The sequence below is a fragment of the Hibiscus syriacus genome, unplaced genomic scaffold, assembly GCF_006381635.1.
Source record: "Hibiscus syriacus cultivar Baekdansim isolate YM2019G1 unplaced genomic scaffold, ASM638163v2 tig00112699_pilon, whole genome shotgun sequence".
Taxonomy (NCBI): Eukaryota; Viridiplantae; Streptophyta; class Magnoliopsida; order Malvales; family Malvaceae; genus Hibiscus; species Hibiscus syriacus.
Window position 1 is genome coordinate 90,007 of NW_024063387.1, and position 16,163 is coordinate 106,169.

At 35.0% G+C, this 16,163-nt stretch overlaps 1 pseudogene; it reads right to left on the reverse strand.

The window, feature by feature from the left end:
• Nucleotides 1–385: 385 nt before the first annotated feature.
• On the reverse strand, nucleotides 386–3,274 carry LOC120182657 (annotated as a pseudogene).
• Between the last annotated feature and the right edge of the window lie 12,889 nt (nucleotides 3,275–16,163).

Here is a 16,163-nt window from a genome sequence, read left to right on the forward strand (position 1 = left end):
TTTCATTGCAAAGTATCATAATGGAACCAAATAATTGAAAAGCAAAGCATCTCATATCCATGTGAACTGCCAAGCCATGCAGATTTTGTTTCTTATATCATTTTCATCATTTTCGCTGGTGATTCCCCTGCAAAGAATTTCAAGCTAATATAGTAAATCTGATTCTTTGCACATGCTAATCCTCATTTATATATGTATCTTCGGAGTAAAGGTATCCGAGATTGGCTCAAAACAAAGATATAAGACAAACAAATTCTAATAACAGCACTGCATCCTGATTCATGTTCACCAAAGATAAATTTCCAGTATCTCCTGGAAATCTTCATTCTTATTATATTAGGTTACAACAACAATGCACATTCAGGTTCTTTGTTTCTCACCTAAACTTACAAGGCATTTGCTCAAACAACTAAAAAAAGACAAGAAAAAGAGAGTGTATTTCACCCCTTGTGCATGAACACAATTTCACTCTCAACTCTTTTCACTGCCGTTTCTATTGTTGGACATTAACTTACTGAACATTTTTTTGGGTCCCGCAGGTAGTGCGCAGAAGCCTTTAAACTTCGAAGGTCTTCCCGTTACATCGGTGTTGATGTCATTTTCGTCCAAACCATCATCTTCGGCCAGCTTCATCCTTAACGTCGACAATCTTGGTGATTTAAGGCCTGAGATACTCCATTGGTCATCTGCTGGAATGCTAGTAGCAGTGCTTAAAGGCCCCGGAGGCTTTGATGGATCAATGTTATGAGCGGCTAAAAGTGCCTTAATGTTGCCAGGGAGATTGGTCAGTTTTCCCCCAGTTGTTGCAGCTCGAGCCTGCTCGAAGAAGAGAACTTGTACCACGACTCTGAGCGGAAGTTTCTCGTTTTGTGCGGCATGCATGCAGGCCTCGACGGAGAGCTTTTTGCAATCTAGAACGTGACACAGTTTTTTCCTTTCGCTCTTGTTTAGGTCAGGGTGTGCCTGGATATTCGAAAACAAGAACTACAGTTATTGCACCTTCATATGACAACTAATAACAGCATTAGTTAATGTCAATGTGATTCAATAATATGATTGAAAGTCGATGTAAGGCTATTCCTAATTCATACAACTCTGTAAATGTCAATAAAGGGAGCATTTGAATTGAAGATCACAATTTAGTCAGCAAAATGTGAAATCATTTATGCGAATTGCATTAGGTCCAACCGTATATCCCAACTGCTAACAAATCAAGAACATAAAACAGACTATTAAGTCAAGAGAGTTGGTTTAGTTTAGTTACGACGCAGAAAAAAATTCAACGCAGGTGTGAAATTTGGTGAAACGATGACAGTATGAAACCGGTATTTAATTACCTTGAGATAAATGTCGATAGCTCGGTAAACGTCATCGTGGACAAGCCGTGAGAAACTCGGGATTGTCTCGGCTACTGCAATGAATTTCGACAGGGGTAAATTTTTGTCCCTGGCAATCTCTTGAAGATACCCATCTACAACTTTGGCCACTTTCAATTTGGAACTGTGTGATGCTGAAGAGGACCTCCTACTTTCCTGAAGCTTAAAATCGATGTTCTCGGCTGAACGGGACCGCCTCCTCCTCCTTTCAGACACCAGCTTCGATCTCGGAGGACTAGTCGGTGGACTCTGTCTTTGTGACATGAATTGCTCCAGAATGGTGAGGATTATGTCTACATCATACAGGGTAGTGCTTGAGTTTGACAAAGAAGGTATTAACAAATCACTGACTCTTGCTTCCTCCAACTGAAGTGCCACTCTTCGAGCCAATTCCATCCTCGAAGAAGAAGATACATTAAGAATGATGGCTGCTTTCAAGAGCTTAAGTAGAAAACTGCATGAAGCTGAGCCTTTCTCCGATGGGAGTAAACTCAGTATTGATTCCAACAGCAGCCTTGACTTTGAAGTAACCTCAGTAGCGGAGTCCGAATCCGAGTTGGATGCTGCTGCTCCTGCTGCTTCTTTGTTAGCTTTTACTTTTCTTGATATGTAAGGTAGCCATCTAGATGCATAGATTTGCAATGCTTCACCAATGAGATTAGAGGGCATCTTCCCATCAGATTTGACGGCAATCATGGTTCTCCAGTAAAGATCAATATCCAATTCGGCAATATCCTCAGCCCACCAACCTTTCTTCATAGGCTTATGCCGATCGCTGTCTTTTCCATTACACGATATATCATCTCGAACCCTCCTCGATTGACTTTGCGATAAGCTCACCTTCAAAGGGTGTGTCGAAACTTTTGAAGCAATGGCCTCGATACATCTGCTCGTAATCCGAATGTCTTCCGACCATAAAGGAAACGCTTTGGTGCTTTGAAGGGTCACAATAGAGTCTCTCCAACCATGTAAGATGCAGGAATTGAAGAAAACTTCGAGCTTGCAAAGTAAGTTCCCCTTCTCGACATCTTCGGTCATCTGCAAGTATTCGGCCGCGCATCTCGCCGCCACGATGTTGTAAGCGCTGAGAGTTACGGTGATACCGTAACAGAACTTAGCACAAAGCTCAAACGCATCAATTCCACCAGGGAAATCAGGTAATTGGACTATTTGGTGCTGCAATGTTTCAGGGGATTCGGAGCATATCCTCTGCAATCTCAAACACTTGGACACAGAGGAAACTGCAAAAAGTAAGACAAAGACTCAACACAATTCAAATGAAATAAATCCTCCTGCTTCGAAAATTTCAGCAACCTAAGGAAACTTTACCTTGTGAAGCATATATCTACTTCCTTTCACTTGAATTATAAGGTCACTGGAGACTTCGGAAGAGACAGACCTGCAAAAAAAAGAAAAAAGAAAAAAAAAGACATTAACGGCATCTTCCTCAAAAACAAAAAAACACCACTTGTCTTCAATGGCTGAAAACATATACCTTACACCATCGGCAGTGTAGAAAGTGTCAGGCCGGGATCCGAGTTTCATAAACTTCATGACTGAATTTTCTGTTTTTTTTTTTTTTTTTTGCCTCTTCACTTTAAGCTTTTGTATTCACCTAATACACCCTAACATGATGAACAAAAAAAATAAACCAACAGTAACTGAAAGATGTTCTTCGAACAACAGAGCCCATCTCCTGTAAGAAAATTACCCAAATAAGCAACTCTCAACAAGAAACCAAAACCAGAAAAAGAAGACTCCAAACTCCAGAAAGTAACAATCTTTCTGTGTATAACACAAAACAGTAAGCGTGAAAGAAAACCCAGAAGATCAAATGATCAAATCCATGGCAATCCCATCAGTTATAAAACTCCAACCGAGTCAATGAACCCCAAAAAAAAACAGCTCTCTCACCACCTTACTCTAAAGTAGAAAGACTCTCTTACTCACACTCTCATTGTCAAATAAATAAATGATTTTTTCAGACAACTACCTGAAATTTAACGCTTTTGATACTCCTCACAAACATCTGCCAGTCATGAAAAATATGTACGTATATACATAAATAAACCCTTTTGTAATATCGAAAAGAATATATAAATATGGTATTTCAAGTTTCAACTTTAGGGTAATTTGCGATGTGTTCCGAGTAAGTTTAAGACTTTAAGACATAAGACACAAGACGAAGCCATGGCATCGTGCAATGAGAACGACAGCACCCACGTGCTTAACCTGCGCCCACTTGCGCCCCCACACGCTTATCATTGCTAAATGTTACAACTTTTTTTTCACCTGTACGCCCCTGGATTATTTTAGTCAATCTCAATACCAATTTGATAATTAACTAATTTAATTCTTATTTTTAATTAAAAGAGTTTATGTAATCTATATCAGAGCCTCCAAGCAGCAGCTTTACGAAATATTAAAAAGAAAATACAGAAAAAAGAAGGCAAAGGGGAAGCCTAAAATAAAGAAGACTATATCATGGTTGCCTTTAAGCTTTAAGCATTTAACCATCCTTATCCACGGATTTTGCACTTTGCGTATCATCTTTATCTGTCTATTATTGCTGGATTGAAGAGAGTTGAATTTGCTTCTTGTTTTGTGGTGGATTGTTTTCTTGTTATTTTATAGTTTTTTTTAAAAGAAAATTATAAAATTAATAAAGATATACTATGAAATGATAAATGCTTAATGAGTTGAGCAACTCGACTCGATACTGAAGGAGTTGAGTCGAGCAAATTTTAACTCTACTCGATAAATTCACGAGAAGCTCGTGAATTTTTTATATAATTTTTTATTAGTTATCTTAAAAAAATATTTCATACATTCAAAAATCAAACTTTATTTATTATTTTAATATATTTATAGATTATTACTTTGAGTTTCGACTTTAAAATTACTTAATACACTCTTTTGATAAATTTTTGGTTAAATTTATTAATTTATGTTTATATGAAATTCTATAAAGTATTAGTAGATTTGACCAATAGTTAAGAAAATAAAGTAAAAATTTCGATGAGCATAACGAACAACAAGGCGAGCAATGAGCATTAAGCTTAACGACTAACGAGCTTAACGAACACGAGTCGAGCAAAATTTTAATGAGCTTAACGAGTAATAAGTCGAGTCGAGCAACAAATTTTTTAACGAGCACAAGCCGAGTAATGCCCAACTCGCAATCGACTCGCTCATAAACACCTCTAGATGAGATGGTGAAAGTATCTGTCCAGATCCTCTATTGTGGGAGTTGTATCAATTTAGTCACTCACTATTAAATGAATCAATTTAGTCCTTTTTATCAATTTAGTCCTGTTAAGTAGATTAATTTAATTCTTATATTACTATGTTTGTGTTGACTTTTTTTAAATACATGACATGTCTAATTGTGATTCCATATTTTTTAAATAAAATAAAAGTTATTATATAATTTTACAGTTATTTTTTATAATTTTGAAAATTTTAATAACTTTTTATCATCTTTTTAATCAACCCTTAGTCTCACTTCAAATCTAGAAATTTAAATTAGATTATTGTTTCTTTATTAATCATTTATTGTTTTAGTTTTATGAATTTTTACATGAAATTTCTTACAATTATGGAATCTAAACATAAAATTAGCCAAGAATTCTAAATGTTCTCTATTTTTTTTCTTAACTTTTTGTGCTTTGACTATGACTTGAAGTCTTTTCTTTAGGATTATAAAATTTTTTTTGGTTTATATTTTTAATTTGTTAGATTGTATGATTAGTTTATTGTGTAATTGATTTCAATTCAAATAAATTTATTTTTTAAAAAAAATTTATTCTAACCTAAAGTTTTTATTGCCTTGCTTGCCATTTGATACAAATTACATTCTTTTAATTAGACTGATACGATTACAAGGTAGTATCTGTTATAAAGATTCTAAATAATTTGATAATGAAATCTCAAATATCTTTGCAGATGCTAGTGCACTTGAGACTTATAGGGACAACAATTACCCCTTTAACCATGGAGATAGTTTGGTTCGTACAATACAAATAACAACCTAGAAGGTAAGTGTCTATATATGTGTTATTTCCTAGTGTGATTGTAGAAATTAAATTATGTTGTTTTTTTTATTTGTAATTTTAATAACACAAACTATTTATTGTAAATACTTTATAATGAATGTAGCATCATGGTATGACTTACTATTTGTACATTACTTTTGGACCAAATGTAATTTTTTTGAAAGGCGAAGATCAAATAGAATTGATTGAAGGAGTGAAGTAGAGAATGATGAGCATTCCTTGAGTTGAACCAAAATATTATACAAAAAGCCCCACACTCACTAGAGCTCTAGCTAGACTTTTCATACCTCCAATGAGTGTCATCAACTCTTTAGAAATAAGTTTTTCCTCGGCTTATATAATTACATAATATGAATGCTCTAGTTTCCTTAAACAAATAAAGTAAAAGAGGTAGGCAAATTCAGGTGTGGTAATGAAAAATGAGTGGCGTTGGATAATGGTGAAGATAAGTTGATGTAAAAGAAAAAGGTTGATGAGCAAATGCTGTATTAATGGTCCTTGTCTGTGCCACCCAACGGGGTGGCCGATCGACAATCCCTTTTAATGGGACCGTTTGGAGGGACCCTTTTACCCCATTATTTCTTTCCCACCTGGACCCTCAGGGATTGAATTTTGGAGCCAAACTCATGTTGACCGTTTTTTTATTAAACTTAAATGATTATAATATAATATTTGTTATAAAATATTCATAATCATTTAATAAATGAACACGCTCAATCATCCTGTTGTAGTCGTTAGTGTTTAAACCCGTGATCTTTAGGAATAACAACAATTCCTTTAACCACTGAGATAAGTTGGTTCATACAACTATGTTACAACTACTCGATAAAGTTGGGTCTCATTGTATTATTGTATTATAGAGATGCATATATGTTGACGGGAATAAACTGGTTTTTTCGTTGTTAATTGTTTATTCCTTTTTATTTGGACGAAGAGTCGAGACTGATTAATGACGATCGATAGTTAACCAATAATTTTCTGGTTAGAGGATAATTAGGAAGAAAATGGCTTGTCAAGAGCAGGTTTGGAGAGAAAGGAAGTCTTCCTCTCAATCGAGGTTTGAGAGGTATTTACAAGAACTAATCCTTAGATTTTGAATTTCTCCTATTAAGTCACATGGACATGTAAGAGAATTTATACATGCACTGTGACTAATTCGGAGACTCATGACTGAAAAATACAAATTCTTTGAAACTCTAATGATCGGAGGTATTTGGAGAGGTGGGGAGCTGATCATTTCCGGAGACATCCTCCGAGATATAACAAGACTGTTGATCGTCAACATGTTTTTGTGGGATCCCCTTACTGCATCACTGTTCCGTTTGTTCTTTCGGGGACTTACTTAGGGAACCTCAAGATTCCCTCTAAAAGCAATAATGAAAAGAAATTGTCATTCACAGGGCAGAATGTACAATGTGATCCCACTCTTTCGCTGTTCATTCCCATGCTGGGAAATCCCGAAGGACAATGTTTGTGCGGTAAACAGCAACAGATGAAGCACAGAGGGATCAGAGATGGGCACGCGACAGTGAAACGCTTGGTTCGTGTTGCACCAGACACGCCAAATTAGAGCTGAAGTCAAGTCATGAGTGAAATGTTTACAATTTGGTGATACATATTGTCTGGTTTTAGTTGGTGATATGATCTTTAGAGCGAGCAAAAACTGTGACAAAAGCTTGTGTTATCGCTGTCTATCATACACCTTTTTAGAGAGAGAGAGGGGATAAGATACTACAATTTTAACCCTAATGATTATATTAGTGGCGTACATGAGTTTAAAACAAAATAGATATATACTTCTTTGACCTCTGTACTATAATTAAATTATTAATTTGATATGGTGTCATATGTAATTATAAAATAAAAATATAAAATATTCTTAAAAATTAGGAAATTTAAAAATCCTTAAAATTTATAATTTAGTTTTTAAAAAGCTCATAATTTTAACCGAGCCTGTCCATTGCTGAGTTGGTTCTACCTCATCATTAATCAATTCCATGTGAAATCTCCGCCATAAGATCAATAACCATATGCCAAAAACAAAATCATAGTTACATAATCTAATAATGTTTTAGCCAATAATAAAAGCGCTTTAAAGCTTGAAAATCACAGTTGCAGTCGTTGATCAATGATGGGTTCGAGGCTGCACTTTTCTTGTCTCTCAAGTAAATCCGCCATAAACTTTCACTGTTCGTCAGAGATTCGCGTTTGACGCGTGGATTGAGTGTTTATAGATTTCCAGCTTTACCCGAAAGATTAGTAGTAATCCAATCATCAATGGGACCCCATTTTAATTAATGTCTGGGGCATAATAACACCCAATCGTCACCTTTTTCACTGTTAATTTGGTCAAGATTTTCTTTTTTCCTGTTTGGGTAGAAAGAAAGATTATGATTTCATTTTCATACAGCTAACGATTGCCGATTGGAAAAACCTTGAGCCTGACGACCGCAGAGACAGCAAAACAAGTCGCTGTTGCCTTTGTTTCTGATATATCAATAATATCAACATCCAATTACTACCCATCATCTTCAAAGTAAAAAAGTCTAAAGTTTTACACCAGACTTCAAAAGTTGGCAGCACCAAAGAAAAAAACAGTAAATAAATATGAAAAAGGTAAAGGAGGCTGCCAGCTAAATCCAAGAAGATGCAAATTTGCGTTCTTTTTGATAAATACAAACACAATGTCCCATGTGTTTCTTGCCGTTTGTAGTTCTAAATATGTAGAAGTTCAGTGAAATGAGCTCGACCCATCTACTCTGATTCAACTTTAATAAAGGTGGTAACTTTGGCTTTGTTTTCGATCTTTGAAATTGAAAGCTTTTTCCTTTTTTTTTTTGTTTCGATCAATCATTGCATCGTGCATGAACAACAGCGTTGATTTCTAAACCAGAAATTACATTAGAAAAACGATTAGAGTCTAAAAAGTAGGGATACAAATCGTTTCGGTTTTTCAACATCTTAGACATTGTTTTGGTGAAGCAGATTGAAAATAAGATTAGTTTAATATAAACTTGACAAAATACCAAACACACGAGGAAATTCGGAACCACGATTAGGGGTTAATTCTGGTTTTCAGTCCCTCTATTATGCTTTAATTTAAGATTTAGTTCCTTTATTTTAATTTGACGTAATCCTTTTATTTTTATAATGTCATGGGTAAATCGAATTGATAGTACTGATGGTTATTGTTGTTGAAGTGATGATGATTCTTATTGTTATTTGATTACATCCCACATGAAAATTCAATAACAATGTTTAACAAATATTGAATTTATATAAAAAAATGAACGGTTAAAGCTCATTTTAAAAATAATTACTTGTTATTCATTGCTTTAACGTAATAATTAATGATGTTATCAACTTCAACGTACTGATGACATCATAAAAAGACGAATCAAATTACATTACATTAAATTTTTATTTTATAAAAATTAAGTAATTTTTTAATAAGTTATTAAACATGTCTAAAACTTTAATTTAAATAATATATTGATTATAAATTTTTTTCAATGTATTGAATAAATATCTTAAATTGTGTCTATATGTAGGAAAAAGAAATAAAATTCTGCAACATTTTTCATGCAAGCAGCAATAGGAAACAATGGGCTGAAACCCTTCCTATATAAATAACGCTTAATTATGAAATAATTGCTCAAATTATATTGTTTTCATGAATAGGTGCCTAAACTATTTTTTGAGTGATCACGGTGCCTAACGTTACAAATGTTATAGTTTATGTTCTCGGGCCATAAACGCCATTAATTTCCTCTATTAAGTGACACGTGTCACATTCTGGTAATTTAAAAATTTATTTAAAATTAAAAACCAAAATTATATATTAAAAAACACAAAATTTTTGAAATAGCTCCAAAACTTTGAAATCATTCATTTCAACCCCTAAACCCACGCCACCCGTCGTCCTTTGCCGTCGATGAAGCTCCACTCGACCTCACCTTCCCCTGACGATCAATACCCTTATAAAATCATGACTGATCAATGTTTGATCTATAGTCAATCGACGTTTTGTAGCTCCCAAACCCTATGATGAAAATCATGATCCCACACGATTCTGATGGTCAACGGCTACAACTACGTCGGCGTATGACTAGGAGGATAGTATGGAGTACGTCGGTGGTGGCGGTGATGGCTAGAAAGCTTGGCGACAACGGGTTAAGGTTAGAGATTTAGGATTTTTAGGGATTTGGATTTTTTTGTAATTTAAGAGAAATTAGGGTTCTTTTAATAAATATAATGATATTTTTTATTTAAAAAATAAATTTCAAAATTAATATGCGTCACTTAACAGATAAATTAATGATGTTTATATCCTGAACACCTAAAGTGGTAAGATTTATAACGTTAAGCACCGAATCAATCAAAATATAATTTAGACATCTATTTATAAAAAACGATGTAGTTGAACATTTATTTTATAATTAAGCCTATAAATAAGAAAAGGGCAGATAATGATAAGGTTCAATCCAATCAAGATCTACATCAGCACCAAAAAAGTGTTTGGTCAAATTGAATAGGTTTACTATAAAAGTAATTAAATTATACATTTTTTATTTAAATGTTTAAATTATTTTTCTATTAATTTAGGTGTTCAATGTTTAAATTATATTTTAAGTGTTATGATTGTAATAATATTAAATTTTTTTGTTAAATAATACATGTCACGTTATGATGATTTAAAAAATTATTTAAATTTAAAAACTTAAAAATATAATTTTTAAAAAACTAAAAAATTTCTAAAAACTTAAAAAAAATTAAAAACTTGGAAATATTTTATTTCAATCCTTATACCCACATTCACCATCGCCGTTTGCCACCATTACCCCTTTATCTATGTTGGTCAGCCGCCAACATCATTGTAACCGACTACCTAGTGACCAATCGTCGCCCTGACCATAACTAGTTTTGGACCTCCATTTTCACCATTTTCATAGCTCCAATCAGCTCCTAAACTTGCACGAGCCGGACTCCTCTTCTTCTCCCTAGTTGTCAATCCTCTCAGCTTCTGCTACCAACGTATAAGGCTGTAAATATATCACAATAAAACACTGCAAAAATGCAATCTCGCCAACAATCATAGCAATCAATAGAACCAACTCCCTCTGCTTTCTTTTTCTTATAGTTTTATCCATAGTAATTCTCATATGAATTTAAATCCATACTTTTTATCCACTCTCGAAATGGTAAAGGGGGTCGGTTGGGACAGTGGGTGATAGTGAGAGGGAGAGGAAGGGGAGGTAAGGATAGCAAGGTCGGATTGAGTTGGATTTTTGGTCAACACGATTCGACTTGAAAATTTTATATCACCTGATCTTAATTCGATCAGAATTTTTATAGCATAAATTTGACACGATCCGACTCCACTGCTGTAAAATTAGGACTTAGTTAAAAAATAATAGAGGGAGTATTATAACAATTATCTATAAATTTATTTGAAGAAATTATTCTATTACCCTCGGGTCGGGTAAGAGATTTTTCACCTTCCACCCGAAGCCAATCTGACCCGTCCTCACCCTATATAAAATTCGACCAAATCGATCTGAATCTAATTTTTTTTTTAAAAAATAATCCTATAGAATCGGATTGGGTCGGAATACATAGTTTCGGGTTAAATTATCATTCCTAAGGCGAGGGAGAGAGAAAGGGAAAGGGAGAGGGAGGAGAAGGGGACGAGGGATAGGAAGAGGTAGGAGACGGGGTTAGGGGCATTTTTTAAAATATATTTTTAAATATAATTTTTTTAAATATAATTTTTTTAAAATATCAAATATGACATATGTCATTAAACGAATTTTTTTAATAACATTATGATTGAGACACTTAAAATGATGACGTTTGTAACGTCATATCCTGAATTAACGAAAAGTAATTTATACACCTAAATAAAAAAACATATAGTTTGAATACATATTTTTATATTAAACCAATTGAATATAATAAAGGAGGAATTAGATAGGGTGGAATAATCCAATATCCAGTCCAACGCATGGAGTAACGCATTCCCTCTTTCTTTGTACGTGTATGTTTCGAAGTTTGAGAGTTTTTGTGGATCAAAAGGGCTTTTGTTTAGCCCAAGGAAAGACAGCTTAGGCGGTTGGTATTAGGGTATTTGCGTATTGGTTTTCGGCCGCCCCGACTTTTAACAGTTATCGAGAAATGACAGCGTTTAGAGATGAGGAAAAAGGAGAATGTGATTTTTATAACCCGAAGTATAAAATGTCTAAATTTAACATCAAAACACAACATGCATGTTTGGGCTCTTCTAGGGTCAGATGTTGCTTGGACCTTCGTCTAAATAACGGCCCACCATCCCAAATCTGCAGTGACCCAAAAGCATGGAAAAAAAGTTCCATGATGAACTAATATTTTCTTACATTTCATGTCAGAAATTGTATTATATATTAAAAATTTTATATAAACATAAAATATATTAAATAAAATAAAAAAATAAGAACGTCTGGTTTTAGAATGGATTAAAAAACAATGAATGTGGTTTTTTAAAATAAAATGTATTTAAAAAATAAAATTTAACTGATTGGAAGGATCACCTTATTTCTACAATACTCGATTCGGATTAGTCAATCAATAGATCGTATATCGATAATTATATAAAAAATGTATTTAAAAAAGATAAAAAGTAGGATGTCATATCATCCGATGGCCAAATCTCCTTGTAGGAGTTGGCATGTGAAAAGGCATCTTAATGACTGGATTTTGGCCTGCTGCCACTGCAATGAATGAGCAAGAATCTCCACATCTAATAATAATATTAATAATACAATATATTTCTCAGGTATATTGGACAGGCGCCGCTGCTTTAAGCTTGCCCCATGGATTCTGTTAAACCAATAAAAACAATAACAAAATGCTCATTTCCTCGGCTTCGTATCACTCGCGTTTGCCTTTCAAGCTTTGCTTTTTCTTGGGAAATGTGTTTGCCGCTTGATCTTTAAAAGAAGAGAAAATAATTTACGGATAAAAAATATTATAATATACGAATTTAAACAATTTTTTTTGATTTAAAATGACAATAAATTGTAACGCGAATTTTAATTTCGTAATTCAGTTTCTAATTTCGCAACGCGAATATGTAAATCGCATTGCGATTTTTCAAATTCGCAACGCGAAAGTCAAATGTTTTTACGCGAAACACAATATTAATTTCGTAACACAAATGTAAACAGTATTATCGCAAATCATCTCTAATCTAAAACCCTAAAGCACAACTCAGTCCCATCTCCATCTCTCACTTTCTACGGCGACATCCCCCATCTCCGACGAAATCCGTCCCCATTTCCGACGAAATCCGTCCTCATTTCCGACGAAATCCGTCTATCTCCATCTCTCAGAGCAACCCTCACAACCATTCACGGTCAGAAATAGAAAATCAACCACCGAGGGTTAGTTTTTTTAATATCTTATTTTTATTTTGAAATTTTTATATTATTATTAGATTAACCATTTCACTGAGATTATTAAATTCATTCGGTTGCTGCCAATACTACTAAATTGTTTAGTCTTTAACCATGTGAAGTTAGTAATTGTCTTTGTTTTGTCTTTTTGTTGAAGAAACCCTAAATCGCAACACCAAATTCGCAACGCGAAACTAAAATCGCGTTGCGATTTTCATTTTCGCGTTGCGAATTTAAGTTTCAGAAACTTCTTTTATTCTGTAAATTGAAATTTAAACGAATTGCATTACTTCAACCAGAAAACAAATACTAACTTCACAGTGTTGCTAATTTAAGTTTCAAGAATAAACTACTACTCTTTATGTTGTCCTTGAACCTGCACTAAACCTACATGTTTCCTTTTAAATGTTTATATAAGTGCTTACTTTGGAATGTTATCTGATGCATTTTGTGAACTATGATGGAATAATGACTTGGGAGAATACCGTGTTAGTTTGAAACATATTTGGCTTTGTTTTCACTGTTTAATATCATGTCTGTTTATAGTGTATAATTTGTAGTTTTTGGTATATCTAACTTGGTATGTTTATTGTTTTTGTAGAATTTTTTTTTCGGCTGCATTGACCTTAAGGAATAAATTAAGTTTAGCCACTAAAATTGCGTCCACGCTTACACCTCTACAAAGAAATTGTTTGAGGATACTTGCTTCGGGTCATGGCTGAAAGTGCAACATACGGGTGGAGATGCTATGTTGACACATTTGTTTCTTCAGACCATGACTAACGATCCACCCGAGGGGGTACAACGTGGTGATGAGGAGATATGGTTTCATTTTCCTCCGGCACCGGCGTATACTTATTTTGGGCAGGAGGAGTTTTGCTTAATCACCGGTCTACGCTTCGGACACGATGATGTAGGTCGGTACACTAGTCATATCGCCTGCCCATCATGGTTATATCGGGTTTTTCCTGAGCTGGCAAAGTCGAAGCCGAGTATACACGTCGACGACTTGAAGAGATTATTTGATAAAGATGGTTTTACTCGGATGGATGACCTTGATGTTGTCCGAGTATGCCATTTATTACTTTTGCATGCCGGTTTTTTAGGCAAAGAGGGCAGACAACCAATCTCCGAGGACCTAATATTATTGGTAGATGACCTAAATGCATGGAACTTGTTTCCGTGGAGTTCATATCTATGGAAAGCTACCTGGAAGAAGTTGTCATCTGCCTTTGAGGACCGAAAAAGTTTGCGGGGCGATAGTTCTAAATACACTTTGACAGGCTTTACTTGGGCCTTTAAGGTAAGAATTTATATATAATGTTTCCAAAATTATAATTAATTATTTAACAATTACTAATGTTTGTGTATTATATTGTTTTGTAGATTTGGATATTTGAGGCTTTCCCCAGCATGTGGACATATGTGATAAAAAGAACAAATGATATTCCTAGGGCTATTACCTGGAAGAGGATCCGCATATTGGATTGGGAAGATTTACTCCTATATACGATGATGAATGATGTAAGTTAACACACAAATAATACCATATATAAACAAGTTATTACTAGTACAAGTTTAACTTTGTTTGAGCTTTTATATTGTTAGAAGGCCAACTATCCATTACAGAGGCTGACACCCACAGAGGCTGAGCTTGCCACTGATTGGTGGCAAGCTAGTAAGCGGTTTTTTTATTGATGGCAAGCTAGTAAGCGATTCTACAGCTCGACACCCAGAGCATTACCTTATCGAGCCTCTTCTACACCTTTACCATCACCTATTCATCATATCATCGAGCCTCTTCTCCACCATCACCTCATGATAGGTGACCGACAAAGAGGCCACGATATTTATCTCCCTATTTTCCACCTCCATGGGATGAGTTAGGGGAATTACGTGATGAGGTCGGTGCTTTACGTTATGAGGTCGGTACTTTACGTGAAGATAATGGTGCATGGTGTGATGAGGTTCGTTCTTTACGTGGTGAGGTGGATTTTTTACGCGATGACAATGGTGCGTTACGTGGTAAGGTATCTACTTTACGTGATGAGGTTGCTGCTCTACGCGAGATTGTTTCATCGTTGCAGAATGAGGTTCATACTTTACGCAATGAGGTAAATTTGTTTATATTATACTAAAAATGCAAATAACATTTTTTCGACATTATTTATTTACTGATTTATGTATTAATTTATTTTCAGCGGCCCGGTAAAGTAGATGTTTTACGTCGGGTTTTTCTTGCACGACGGGGGTTCACGCATCAGACGTCGTGCACGTGCCATTACATCTCCGTTCACCTCACTAGTGCCAAGGCGCCGTAAGAAGAAGCCTGATACACCTATCATCATTCAAGAGGGGCCTCCTATCGTTCAAGAGGCCCCTCTCATCATCGAAGAAGCCCATCCCACCGTTCAAGAGGCACCCGTCATCGTTCAAGAGGCCCCGCCCGCCGTTCAAGAGCCAGATGCATATAGCGTCATATGTCGACATATTGATAAACCCCTCGCGTGCCTGATATGATGGATGCGAGTTGGATTTCGTATGTGTTACCGGCCAGTACCATTCCTCAGTAGGAGAGGGAAACACTTCGGACACAATTACGGATAATACCCTTTGGGCTAAGACCGCAGTTGATTTTTATCTACATGAGCGGAGCAATGGGTGTTATTATGACCTATGCCAAATCGACAATGCTATTCATTTGTTTCTTGATCGGTCTTGGTGGGTGTTTTATTAGGGGTTGAAGATAATGGCTATCTCGAAGGGGTGGTAAGTCTTATATTCTTCTTATATTACATTTTGATTACTTTTTTTAAAATTATTAATAAATTCACTAATATATTTATTTTTTTTATAAAACAACATATTGATGCATGGGTGTCACGTCTTCTAATAATAAGGAAATTGAAGAAAAGAGGTACTCGATGGACTATTATGCCGACGTCTTTTCATGCAGCCACTTGAAGGATCAGAGAGATGCTTCATATAAGTTGGCTAATGGAAAAGCTAAACTTTATCCTGCGTGGTACGAGGTCGATAAGGTTAGTATTTATTTTTTGAATATTTTAAAGGTTTTCATAAATTTTATTTGATGTGCGCAATTATTTATGATTGCAGGTGTTTATCCCTATTTTGGAACATCGTCATTGGCTTCTCGTCGAGCTTCAGCTCCCATCCCTGAAGATAATGGTATATGACGGCATGTTGAATTACATACCATTGTCTGATTTGAGAGATATTATTACAAAGGGATGGAGCAATCATTCAGCTAAATACTTGAATGCGATTGATTATTAGACAAA